The 13,975-nt window shown below is 44.4% G+C and overlaps 1 long non-coding RNA gene across 1 annotated transcript in view; it reads right to left on the bottom strand.

Moving 5' to 3' along the window:
• Positions 1 to 2,676: 2,676 nt before the first annotated feature.
• LOC137376155 (uncharacterized) overlaps positions 2,677 to 13,975 on the bottom strand; it is a 39,640-nt gene continuing 28,341 nt past the window's right edge. Inside the window, exons 2-3 of the long non-coding RNA XR_010976137.1 lie at positions 13,063 to 13,278; positions 2,677 to 2,947 (exon numbers count right to left, since the gene is read on the bottom strand). This is a non-coding gene — a long non-coding RNA (uncharacterized lncRNA). The remainder of the gene's footprint in view (positions 2,948 to 13,062; positions 13,279 to 13,975) is intronic.

Genomic DNA, 13,975 nt, shown 5'->3' on the forward strand with positions numbered 1-13,975 from the left:
GTTGGTTCAAAATTAAAGTGAAGAATACAGAGTCTTAATTTAACTTGGCTTTTTTTTCCTTGGGGTTGCATACTCTCCATTTCTGGCCTGTTAATTGACAGCAAGTTGAGGGATGTTACTGTTAAGGAATCATGCCCTTTCTTTTCTCAGGTCACCTGTCATCTTGTCAGGTATAGCAAACTTTGAAAGCACCCCTTAATGAGCAATTTCTTCACACGTGAGTCACCTTTAGCTCCTCCAAGTGAGATTGACAATTTAATGCCAAATTAGTGCTGAATTATCGTGCTTTTTTTTTTGTAAACCTTTAGGAATTGGCTTAAGCCTGCCCAAGACGATCTCTTATGGACAGTAGCCAAAAAAACTTCAGATCCAACAGTTTGAGCTGTATTTGAACCATACTTCCGGACATGAAAAGCCAATGTTTCATCTAATCCACTTTTTTTTCCCTATAATTTTCCTTTGCCTCCTTGGCCTCTGAAGGAAAATTATTCTTGGTATTGTGGATGATTCTGACACGGGCTACATTTACTGCCCATCTCTAGTTGCCCTGAGAAGGTGGTAGTCGGGCTTCTTGCAGTCTGTGTGCTGATGGTGTGCTCCCAAGTTATGACCCAGCACTGAGGAAAGGGGCAGTGGTTATATGCGCAAGGCAGGGTAGTTTGTGATTTGGAGGGGAACTTGAAGTTGATTATTCCACCCTTATGGCCAAGAGGGCAGGTGCACAATGTGTTCCCTGCCTGCCAACAATGACCTTGCTAGACGTTGGCCAAGTGTGACCATCCCCTCGGATTGGAGATGCTGCAGTCTCTGCTCACCCTGACCCTAAAGGACCTGATCAACCCAATCCCTGCTACATGGTGCTGAGTTTAGACACATTAACACTGTTACCCCAAAATATAATCTTCTTTTAAACTGATATTGTTCCCCTGCTGCCTCAGTCAGTAAATGCACTCTCCAGTGTTGAACTGACCCAGTCAGTACCAGGAAGGTACGAGGTTCTCTCTTTGTTTGTGCTGAGCTTGACCCCACCTGTAGCAGCAGCTGATTCAACCACAAGGGTCTCATTAACCCACGGCGTGAAAACAGCTAGGGTTCCTGCTCCGAAAAACTGACCAGTCACTCAGCAACAACAACAACTTGCATTTATATAGCACCTTTTAATGTAATAAAACATCCCAAGGTGCTTCACAGGACCATAATCAGACATAAAATTGACACCAAGCCAAAGAACAATTAGAACAGGGGATCAAATGCTTGGTAGATTTTAAGAAGCATCTTAAAGGAGGAGTGAGAGGTGGAGAGGTTTGGGAAGGGAATTCCAGAGCTTAGGGCCCAGACGACTGAAGACACCTGCTGCATACTCTCTGTGTGTGAATTTGGAGAAGGTTAGCCTTAGTTGCCTTCACTGTTGAATAGCTAACATTAATGTTTAGGATTCCACATGAGGAATTATATTTGTAGGCGTTAGTGGTCGGACAACGGAGGGGCATGGAATTGTAGCCCAGCATCAGTCAGTACCTTCAGGTGAGGAGGCAGAAATTTGGAAATGATTTTCAATGCTAACTCTGATAGCTGTCCTACAGGAAGCCATGCAAATGATTCACATGTTGTCTCAGGAATGAAGAATGAAGATGATTATATATCTGCCACCGATGTCATCTCAAGGACATATTTCATTAGTCTGGGTAAAAAGGATGTTCATCAAAATTATTTTGGAATATTGAAATGGTAATTGTTTGATTTAATTAAAGCAGCTGTTTGGTAAGGCATTTTGTTAATCAGTGAGCATATATTAATGACGGTCTAATTGTGCTTTAATAAATCACACAGCGAGGGGGAAAGACATGATTTCAGTGTGTGCAACAATTAACACAAGGAGAAACTAGCTTCCTTGACAGGTACAAATAGTTGAGGGCCCTGGCTGAGCTGCAGCCTAAAAATGGTAGGCCGGTTTCCATGGTTTCTGAGCCTTTGATCAAGTGCTTTGCAATCTAAATAATCAGACAGTGACAGCAAACAGATTAAATGTTTCAAATTGTAAAACTTCATAAGAGAAGAAAAGTAGCATTGTAGAATCTTTGGAGAGAAAAAAACCCTGCATTCTCCCTTTCCCTATAATGTCTCTGAAGTTCCTATGTCGCATTGGGATAGGATTGCAGAGGTCTGATACATTACAACAGTGACTACCCTTCAATAAAAATGTCTCATTGGTTATAAAGCACTTTTGAATGTCCTGAGATTGTGAAAGGCGATATACAAATACAAACATTCTTTTTTTCTTTTATTTACTAATGCGGTACTTCACTAGGGAGACCCTGTTGTGTGATAGTGGGTGAAAAGTGTGTACCTTTAATATCTCTCACTTTGTAAAATTCATTTGAGGGATGTGAGCATCGCAGGAAAGGCCAGCATTTATTGCCCTATCCCTAATTGTCCTTGGGAAGTTGGTGGCGAACCGCCTTCTTGACCCGCTGCAGTCCATGTGGGGTAGGTATACTGACAGTGCTGTTAGGGAGGGAGTTCCAGGATTTTGATCCAGTGACAGCGAAGGAACGGTGATATAGTTCCAAGTCAGGATGGTGTGTGACTTGGAAGGGAACTGGTGGTGTTTCCATGCGCCTGCTGCCCTTGCCCTTCTTGGTGGTAGAGGTTGTGGCTTTGGAAGGTGCTGTCGAAGGAGACTTGGCGAGTTGCAAGTGCATCTTGTAGATGATACATTCTGCTGCCACTGTGTGTCGGTTTGGAATGGGTGAATGTTTAAGGTTGTGGATGGGGTGCTGATCAAGTGGACTGATTTGTCCTGGATGGTGTTGAGCTTCTTGAGTGTTGTTGGAGCCACACTCATCGAGGCAAGTGGCGAGCTTTCCATCACACTCCTGACTTGTGCCTCGTAGATGGTGGACAGGCTTTGGGGAGTCGGGAGGTGAGTTACTCTGAAGAATTTCATCTGAAATGTGGAAGATTTTCTTTTTATTGGTGATTTGAAAGACAATTTAGGGAAGTCAATCAAACTAAGGTAAGTTCCCAAGTTCTCAAAGCAAGCTCGATGAACAGCACCTCATCATTCAACTGGGCACTTTACAGCCTTCTGGATTCGACATTGAGTTGAACAATTTTAGATCATAACCTCTGTCGCCATTTGTTTTCTTTTTCTTTACTGTTTTTTTTTACTCTCTTGTTTCTGTCTTATTTCCTTTCCTTTGCTTTCAGATGGGAGCTATTCAACATCTTGCCATTTTTGCCTCCTCTGGACACATCTTTTGTTTCATTACTTGTTTCATTACCGCTCCCTTTGGCTAACACCATGACATTTTTTGTCATTTAATCTCTCCTGCCCTCCACCCTATCACAGACCTTCCCTTTTGTTCTTCTTCCCACCCTCCCCGCTTTCACTTGTGTTGCAACTTTAGTTGAGACCATTAGCTTTAAAACAAGAGAGATGAACTCCCCATACTGATTAAAGAATCACACAAGATTTCAAGTTTTAAGAATTTGACTATAACAACTAAACTAAAAATCGACATTAACTTAACAGTATTTAGTAGGTAGCTAATACACTAAATTACAGAGAAAGGTATTTCCCATTAAATTATTAACAAACCCCAAAACCCCACAGCATATTTATACAATACACAGTGTTCTCAGCAGAAAAGGTATCCTTGCACTTAAAAATCCCAAACTCCTCCCAGCTGCAGTGGGTTGGATCTCCCAGTGTTCCTCTCAAAGCCAATGTCCTCTTTGCTTGCTTCTTCCGAGCACATTCGACTGGACTTCCATTAATAAGGCAATCTCGGGTAACCCCGTTAGTCTTTTCTCCTCTGCAAGCCTCGACTTTCAAACTGGGTTCAAACCTTAGCTGCCTTTTGCTGTATTGGTGATCTGAGAGCAGCTGTTTTTCTCTCTCTCTTTCTCTTTCTCATTTTTGCTGTGCAGCTCTGTTGGTCTTCCTTTCAGCCTGTCTCTAGACCCAGAAAAGCCTTTTGGATTTATCCTGCTCAAAACTCAATAGTCGTTTGCCTTTTACAATTCTCACAATCTGACCATAGCAAAACCACCTGGGCCTTCCTTTTTTTCCAGGTGTTAAAAATTGCAACCAAATCTGCATTTTTAGAGCCTCTGGCTCCCTGTTTACAATCTGAGAGTCTGGGAGAGCGAAACCCACTGCCCTTTAGGCGTTACAACTTTGCACCCTACTTTCAAAAGGGAAAGCCCCAGGTTTAATCTCCTGACTGTTTGCAACCTTGGTATAGTATTTGACCCCGAGACAAGCTTCCAAACACATATATACTCCATCACTAGGACCACCTCCATCTGCCTCAGTAACATCGCCCATCTTCATCCCTGCCTTAGCTCATCTGCTGCTGAAGCCCTCATCCATGCCTTTGTTACCTCTAGACCTCACTATTCCAACACGCTCTTGGCTGGCTTTTCACCTCCCCCCTTAAAATCTACCTCTTTAACCAAGCTTTTGACCATCTTCCCTAATATCTCCTTATGTGGTTCATCGTCAAATTTCGTTTGAAAACGCTCCTGTGAACCGCCGGGGGATGATTTACTATGTTAAAGGCGCTATATAATTGCAAGTTGTTGTCTGGGCTGAGTTCACTGGCATTTGTGCCGTGTTGGCGAAGGAGGGAGAAATCAGTGGACTTTCTAATCAATGACGACCGTAACCCCCACCCTGGAGAGAGCGTGTGTGTGTATCAGAGTGGGGATGAGTGGGTTTGCGTGTGATTGAGTTGTGTGACTGAGTGTGTGTCAACTTGTGTGAGTGCGTATGCCAAGAGAGGGACAGAATAGGGTTCTCATGGTCAAATGGGCTGACAACACTCTTATCTAATGTTGTTACATGATAAACAGCTGCTTAGGCAAGGTACTGGAGGCTGACTGGAACTACACAGCAGTATGACTCAACTCCAGCAGGGGTGGAGGAAAAGACAAAGAAAAAGCATAACCCCATTCACTGAGTAGTGAACAATGTCAAAAGTAACACATTCCCAGGAACAGCTAAGGGCCATTCTACCTAGGCAGGAATTGCGAACATGGTTATTTAAAGCTTCATTGTCTGAACAAGCTAAACATGTCATCTGTTTCGTATCACTCCTTTTAAGGCTCACTGTTTACGTGGAAAAAGAAATTGTCAACAGCTGCTATAAATAAACCAGGAAGAAGTGCTGAGTGCAAAGTACTGCTGATTCCATGCTGCTGTCATCCAACAGATCTGATTTGTTATTGTAATCATAATATGACACGGTTGCTGGGTGCCTTGTTTGTTCAAATGTTCTTGAACCGTTGCCATGTATGATTTCTACTGACCAGGAATCCCAACCACCTCACATTACGGGCACACTGCTGCATATGAGATACGAGTACGTACGCTGCGATGACCTCCCGTGGTGTTGCTCGTAGATGAGTCAGGGGAGATTCTGCTGTACAGAACTTTAGTTAGGCCACACTTAGAATATTGCGTGCAATTCTGGTCGCCACACTACCAGAAGGACGTGGAGGCTTTGGAGAGGGTACAGAAGAGGTTTACCAGGATGTTGCCTGGTCTGGAGGGCATTAGCGATGAGGAGAGGTTGGATAAACTCGGATTGTTTTCACTGGAACGACGGAGGTGGAGGGGTGACATGATAGAGGTTTACAAAGTTATGAGCGGCATGGACAGAGTGGATAGTCAGAAGCTTTTTCCCAGGGTGGAAGAGTCAGTTACTAGGGGACATAGGTTTAAGGTGAGAGGGGCAAAGTTTAGAGGGGATGTGCGAGGCAAGTTCTTTACACAGAGGGTGGTGAGTGCCTGGAACTTGCTGCCGGGGGAGGTGGTGGAAGCAGGTACGATAATGACATTTAATAGGCATCTTGACAAATACATGAATAGGAAGGGAATAGAGGGATATGGTCCCCGGAAGTGCAGAAGGTTTTAGTTTAGGCAGGCATCAAAGATCGGCGCAGGCTTGGAGGGCCGAATGGCCTGTTCCTGTGCTGTACAGTTCTTTGTTCTTTGTTCTTATATCATAGTGGTTACGTTACTGGACTAGTAATACTGAGGCCTGGACTGATGATCCAGAGACATGACTTCTAATCCCACCATGGCAGCTAGGAATTTAACTTCAACTAATTAAATAAATCTGAAATTGAAATGCTAGAATCAGTAATGGTGACCATGAAACTACTGGATTGTCATTAAAAATCCACCTGGTTCACTAGTGTCCTTTGGGGAAGGAAATCTGCTGTCCTTACCCAGTTGGGCCTATATGTGACTCCAGACCCACAGCAATGTGGTTGACTCTTAACTGCCGTCTGCAATGGCCTAGCAAGTCACTCAGCTGTTTTCAATAAGGTGCCTCACTGCCACCTTCTCAAGGGCAATTAGGGATGGGCAATAAATGTTGGCCTTGCCATTGACATTCACATAGAATCATAGCATGTTAAGGCACTGAAAGAGGCCACGGCGCATCGTGCCTGTGCCGGCTGAAAAACGATCCACCTATTCTAATCCCGCCTTCCGGTATTTGGTCCGTAGCCCTGCAGATTACAGCACTTGAGATGCATATCCAGACTCCTTTTTAAATGAGTTGAGGGTCTCTGCTTCAACTACCCTTTCAGGCAGTGAATTCCAGACCATCACCACCCTCTGGGTGAAAAACCTTTTCCTCATCTCCCCTCTAATTTTTCTACCAATCACTATAAATCTATGCCCCCCCATCACTGACTTCTCTGCTAAGGTGAATAGACCCTTCACCTCCACTCTAACCAGGCCCCTTAAAATTTTGTACATTTCAATCAGATCTCCTCTCAGCCTTTTCTGTTCCAAGTAGAACAACCCCAGCCTATCCAATCTTTCCTCATAGCTGCATTTTTCCAGTCCTGGCAACATCCTTGTTAAACAAAAACAAGAAATGCTGGATTCACTCAGCAGGTCTGGCAGCATCTGGAGAAAGAGAAGCAGAGTTAACGTTTCGGGTCAGTGACCCTTCTTCGGAACTGACAAATATTAGAAAAGTCACAGATTATAAACAAGTGAGGTGGGGGTTGGGCAAGAGATAACAAAGGAGAAGGTGCAGATTGGACCAGGCCACATAGCTGACCAAAAGGTCACACAGCAAAGGCAAACAATATGTTAATGGTGTTTTGAAAGACAAAGCATTAGTACAGATTAAGTGTGAATATACTGAATATAGAACATCAGCAAGTGCAAACCTGAAGAAAAACAACCTGAAAAAAACAGTGGGTAAGCAAACTGAACAAACTAAGATGAAATGAAATAAATGCAAAAAATGTAGAAAGGAATGCAAAAAAAAGGAAGAAAAAATAACTAAAAATGACTAAAAATGAAAGTAAAGTGGGGGGCTGTCATGCTCTGAAATTATTGAACTCAATGTTCAGTCCGGCAGGCTGTAGTGTGCCTAATCGGTAGATGAGATGCTGTTCCTCGAGCTTGCGTTGATGTTCACTGGAACACTGCAGCAATCCCAGGACAGAGATGTGAGCATGAGAGCAGGGGGGAGTGTTGAAATGGCAAGCAACCGGAAGCTCAGGGTCCTGCTTGCGGACTGAGCGGAGATGTTCCGCAAAGCGGTCACCCAGTCTGCGCTTGGTCTCCCCAATGTAGAGGAGACCACACTGTGAGCAGCGAATACAGTATACTACATTGAAAGAAGTACAAGTAAATCGCTGCTTCACCTGAAAGGAGTGTTTGGGGCCTGGGATAGTGAGGAGAGAGGAGGTAAATGGGCAGGTATTACACCTCCTGCGATTGCAAGGGAAGGTGCCCTGGGACGGGGACGAGGTGGTGGGGGTAATGGAGGAGTGGACCAGGGTGTCACGGAGGGAACGATCCCTTCGGAATGCTGACAGGGGAAGGGAGGGGAAGATGCGACTGGTAGTGGCATCACGCTGGAGGTGGCGAAAATGGCGGAGGATGATCCTTTGGATATGGAGGCTGGTGGGATGAAAAGTGAGGACAAGGGGAACCCTGTCACGGTTCTGGGAGGGAAGGGAAGGGGTGAGGGTAGAGGTGCGGGGAATGGGTCGGACACGGTTGAGGGCCCTGTCAACCACAGTGGGGGGAAATCCTCGGTTGAGGAAAAAGGAGGTCATATCAGAAGCACCGTCATGGAAGGTAGCATCATCAGAGCAGATGCGTCGGAGACGGAGAAACTGGAAGAATGGAATGGAGTCCTTACAGGAGGTAGGGTGTGAAGAAGTGTAGTCGAGGTAGCTGTGGGAGTCAGTGGGCTTATAATGGATATTGGTAGACAACCTATCCCCAGAGATGGAGACAGAGAAGTCGAGGAAGGGAAGGGAAGTGTCAGAGATGGACCATGTAAAGGTGAGAGAAGGGTGGAAATTGGAAGCAAAGTTGATAAAGTTTTCGAGTTCGGGGCGGGAGCAGGAAACGGCACCGATACAGTCATCAATGTACCGGAAAAAGAGTTGGGGGAGGGGGCCTGAGTAGGACTGGAACAAAGAATGCTCGACATATCCCACAAAAAGACAGGCATAACTAGGACCCATGCGGGTACCCATAGCGACACCTTTTACTTGAAGGAAGTGCGTGGAGTTGAAGGAGAAGTTGTTCAATGTGAGAACAAGTTCAGCCAGGCGGAGGAGGGTGGTGGTGGATGGGGACTGGTTGGGCCTCTGTTCCAGGAAGAAGCGGAGAGCCCTCAAACCATCCTGGTGGGGGATGGAGGTGTAGAGCGATTGGACGTCCATAGTGAAGAGGAGGCGGTTGGGACCAGGAAACTGGAAATTGTCAAAATGACGTAGGGCGTCAGAAGAGTCACGGATGTAGGTGGGAAGAGACTGCACCAGCGGAGAAAAGATAGAGTCTAGATAGGAAGAAATAAGTTCAGTTGGGCAGGAGCAGGCTGACACAATGGGTCTGCCGGGACAGTCCCGTTTGTGGATCCTTGTTAATCTTCTCTGTACCCTCTCTATTGCAATTGCATTCTTTCTGTAATGAGCTGACCAGAACTACACACAGTACTCATGTTGTGGCCTAACCAATGACCTATATAGTTCCAGCATAACCTCCTTGCTCTTATATTCTTTACCTCAGCTAATAAAGGAAAGGATTCCATATGCCTTCTTAAGCAGCTTATCAACCTGTCCTGGTACCTTCAGGGATCTGTGGACATTCACTCTAAGCTCCCTCACTTCCTCTACACTTCTCAGTATTTTCCCATTAATTGTAAATTCCTTTGCCTTGTTTGACCTCCTCAAATGTATCGCCTCACACTTCTCCAAGTTGAATTCCATTTGCCACTTTTCTGCTCATCTGACCAGACCATCAATATCTTCCTGCAGCCTACAGCTATCCTCTTCGCTATCTACCACATGACCAATCTTTGTGTCATCTGCAAACTTCTTGATCATGCCCCCTATATTTATGTCCAAATCGTTAATAGATACCACAAAAAGCAGGGGTCCCAGTACTGAGCCCTGTGGAACGCCACTGGAAACAGCACTAACGTCGCTAAAACTCCTGTCAACAATTCCCCTTTCTTTCCTGCCACTGAGCGAATTTTGTATCCACCTTGCTGCAATTCCCTGGATCCCATAGGATTTTTTTTTTTAACCAGTTTGCCATGTGGGACCTTGTCAAAAGTCTTGCTAAAATCCAAGTCTATCACATCAACTGCACTACCCTCATCTATCTTCCTTGTTACTTCTTCAAAAATGTGGTCGAGTTGGTCAATCAAGATCTCCCCTTAACAAATCCATGCTGACTATCCTTGACTAACCTGTGTCTTTCTAAGTGACAGTTTATCCTGTCTCTCAGAATAGATTCCAATAATTTTCCCACTACTGAGGTTAGGCTGACTGGCCTGTAATTATTCGGTCTATCCTTCCCTCCCTTTTTAAACAAAGGTACAAGGTTAGCAATTCTCCAATCCTCCGGCACCACACCTGTATCCAGTGAGAACTGGAAAATGATGGTCAGACCTTCTGCTAGTTCCTCTCTTGCTTCTTTTAACAGCCTGGGGTACATTTCATCCGGCCCTGGTGATTTATCAACTTTCAAGGATGCTAATCCCATTAATACTTCCTCTCTCCCTATGTTTATCACATCCAATACTTCACACTCTTCCTCCTTAACTACAATATCTGCATCGTCCCCCTCTTTTGTGAAGACAGATGCAAAGTAGTATTAAGAACCATACCAACATCTTTCGCCTCCACACATAGGTTACCTATGTACCTACACACTGTGAATGAATGAAAAAAATAGCGATAGGAGCATTATCAAGAAAGTGTTACAGTGAGACCTGACAATGGTTACAGCATTTTGGGGTTTTATAAACAATAGAATACAAAAGTAAAAGAGGTAGTGATATATTTGAGCAAGGCAAAGGTTAGGTCACAGGGTATTGTACTGTGTCCATTATAGATGCTCTATTATAGAAAGGACATTAAGTCCTAATTGAGCAGACGGCATAGGTTCAAAAAGATTTTTCCAAAGCTACCTGGCTGGCTTCTCACCTTCCACCTTCAGTAAACCTGTGCTCATCTAAAACTCTACTGAACTCACACAATGTTCCACTCACTCATCATCCCTGTGCTCATTTACCTACAGTGGCTCCCTCATAGGAAACACCTCAGTGTTAAAATTCTTACCCTCCTGTTCAAATCCCTCCATGGCCTCACCCCCCTCCCTAACTCTGTAACTTTGTCCATAACTACAACCCTCTGAGATATCTGCACTGCTTCTTCTGCATTCCCTGAATTTCATTCCACCATTGGCAACTGTGCCTTCCGCTGCCTAAGACCTGAGCTCTGGAATTCCCTCCCTAAACCTCTTTACCTCCCTTACCTCCTTTAAGGCGCTTCTTAAAACCTACCTCTTTGACTATGCTTTTGGTCACCTGGCTTAATATCTCCTGATGTGGTTCGGTGTCAAATTGTGTCTGATACTCTCTCCTGTGAAGCGCCATTACATTACGTTAAAGATGCTATATAAATGCAAGTTGTCCTTATTGTTATAAAGCACTATGCAATGTCCTGACATTGTGAAAGGCGCTATATAAATGCAAGTTCTTTATACCTTTTGAGTCTTCAGATACTAGGACTGTTTCAAATGGAACAGAGAAGGCGTAGATAAGAGGTAATTTTTTTTATAAATTATGAAGTTGATGTATTTTCAATTCTGGTGATGTATATGTTTATAATAAGTGGAAAACTGGCCCTTTTATTTCTAAAGGAACGGTTGCATAACCCTGAATATTTTAGAGGGAGATGCCTGCACACTTGTTGGTGCCTCTGAATCATTCCTGCATCGCTGGGGATTTTATGCTGTAATGTTGCTTGTTAGAGGCAGTCTTAGAGCAGAACTTGTACGTGTTCGAAATCAGTCCTTGTGCTGATCAGTGATGTCTGTGTTACAGAATAGAACATTGTGACACCAACTCTGAGACAAGCACTCCCAGGTCAGGCACTGTGTGGTAAGATGCAAAATAATACACCCTGTACTGTGTATCAACAATGTGCCTTAAGCCCAGTCTCAGCAGAGCTCCCCCCCCATCACACCAGTGTGTTTTTGTTTTCGGTCATTCTAATGCCTGTCTGGGGTAATATGTACCATTTAGTGTCAATTGGATTGAATGAACTACACTGGGAATTGCTTTAATACCGTGCAGACTCCTCTCATCTGAGAGGGGTGGGTCACTGCACGAGGTTTGGAGATAGGTCAGAGATAGGGCTTAAACACTCTGCAGGGATGCCGCCTAAATGCTGATCCCTGCCATAATATCTGAAAGACAGTGCCAGGTACCCAGGGAAATAGTGTGCTCTCACCGCAAAGAATGTTTGTTTAATGTACAGCAACAGAAATAATGTGCAGGTATTGTGATAAATATAGAAAAATGCAGAGCACGGCCCCTCGCCCCTCCCTATCTCTTTAACCTCCTCCAGCCCTACAAACCTTCGAGATCTCTGCACCTCTCCAATTCTGGCCTCTTGTGCATCCCTGATTTTAATCCACCATTGATGGCCGTGTCTTCAGCTGCTGAATCCCTAAGCTCTGGAATTTGCTCCCTAAACGTCTCCACCTCACACTTCATCTTTAAGATGCCTCTTTAAACCTACCTCAATTTCTCTTTAAGTGGCTCGATGTCAAATTTTGTTTCATTATGCCTCTGTGAAGCACTTCGGGATGTTTCACTATGTTAGAGGCGCTAAATAAATGCAAGTTGTTGTTTTTCCAACTTCTCACTGCTAGTGGGCCTCAATGCCATGCAGGACCTCACAAAATTAAACTCTTGGATACTTAAATTGGCAGCGAGAGAGGAAGTACAGGCTGCTCCCAGTAGTCTGTGATTTGAAATCATCTCCAAGTGGGGAAAGATCAGAGTGCTAATCTGCTGAATCCTGAATGTCACTCCAGTCACACTACAAATGCTTCCAAATGTGGCAGCAGTGTGTGCTATCTACAGGATGCACTGCACCAACTTGCCAAGGCTTCTTCGACAGTATAAAGGTAGCAGACACATGGGAACATCATCACCTCTGAGTTCCCCTCCAAGTCACACACCATCCTGACTTGGAAATATGTCACTGTTCATTCATCAAGATCCTGGAATTCCCTTCCTAACAGCACTGGGTGTACCCACACCACATGGACTGCAGCAGTTCAAGAAGGCAGCTCACCACCACCTTCTCACGGGCAATTAGGGAAGAGCAACAAATGTTGGCCTGGCCAGCGATGCTCACATCCCGGAAATGGATATAAAAAAAAAAGACTCCTTGATTTGGTCATGGATCAAGCCTGCAGTGGAGGAAATAATTGGCAATGTTGGTTGGAAAAGTTGGAAGAGTGGAGATCCTCAAGAATGACTGACCCTACCAGTAGGAAGATTAATACACCATCCCAGTGATAGTTCGTACAGCCCAGTTTTGCCGGTTGCATGGAAACTCTATCCCTTGCTTCTGGATACAATACTGTTCAAAAACCATGCTAATTGGTTGATTTAGTCAGGCTGGTCTACTCTACAACAACAACTTGCATCTATATAGCACCTTTAATAGAGTACAATATCCCAAGATGGGTAGTCGTCTCACCTCTGAGTCAGAAAGTTGTGGGTTCAAGCTTCATGCCGGAGATTTAAGCACTCTGTACCAGGGATCACCATGTACTACACCAAAGAGATAAAAGTTCGTCTTTTAGGTCTGGACTCTTCAACACCTGTTTGAGGATTCCTCTGGCGAATTGGTCCATCCTTAGCTCAGCAGACACAAATTTATGGTATTGACAATTTTAATCCATAAACAGTGTCACTGTAAATAAAAAAAAAGGGAGAATGAGATAATTTACTTCCTGAAAGAGCAAATCCACCCCCAAATGGCCCCTTATTAAATCCGATAGCCTTTGGTTCAATGTTGCTATCTCCCTAATTACTGTGAACAGCTCCTTATGAACCTATCTTGCATTCACTGTGGAAAGCCACTATGCTCCTCAGGGCAAAATAAACATCATGGAGAATGCCTTTCCTATTTTATATTCCACCTTGCCAGATATGTCAGTTCTGTGCTCTTGATGCGTGTGGTCAGGTAGCAGCGCCAATTTCTGATGTTGGATCTTTCTCACTTGTCCTGAGATGCAAAAGGCCAACATAAAAATACAAGTTGTCGTCGCACTTCTTCCTGAAATGTAAAAAAATGCCAATTTTATTTTTCTTTGGAGGTATTGCCCCTTTAAAACCCTACAAGCAACTTTGCAGGCTCCACAATAATGATGAGATATTCCAAGAAATCCTTCTGCAATGTCAAAGACTGTTGGAAGTCACTGGAAGCCTGCTGAAGTTAAGGATTTCTCACACTTGAGGGAAAGCACGATGAATTGCCTCACTAACTAGGCAGGACTGCCCTTCAGCATCGATGCTACTGTCACTAATATGGAACTGATAAATCCATGGAGGGCTGGGAGAGGGGAAATAGTCAAAACTACCAGCCAGCACACCCCTGGGACAACGCT

This window comes from Heterodontus francisci, chromosome 13 (assembly GCF_036365525.1).
Source record: "Heterodontus francisci isolate sHetFra1 chromosome 13, sHetFra1.hap1, whole genome shotgun sequence".
Lineage (NCBI taxonomy): Eukaryota > Metazoa > Chordata > Chondrichthyes > Heterodontiformes > Heterodontidae > Heterodontus > Heterodontus francisci.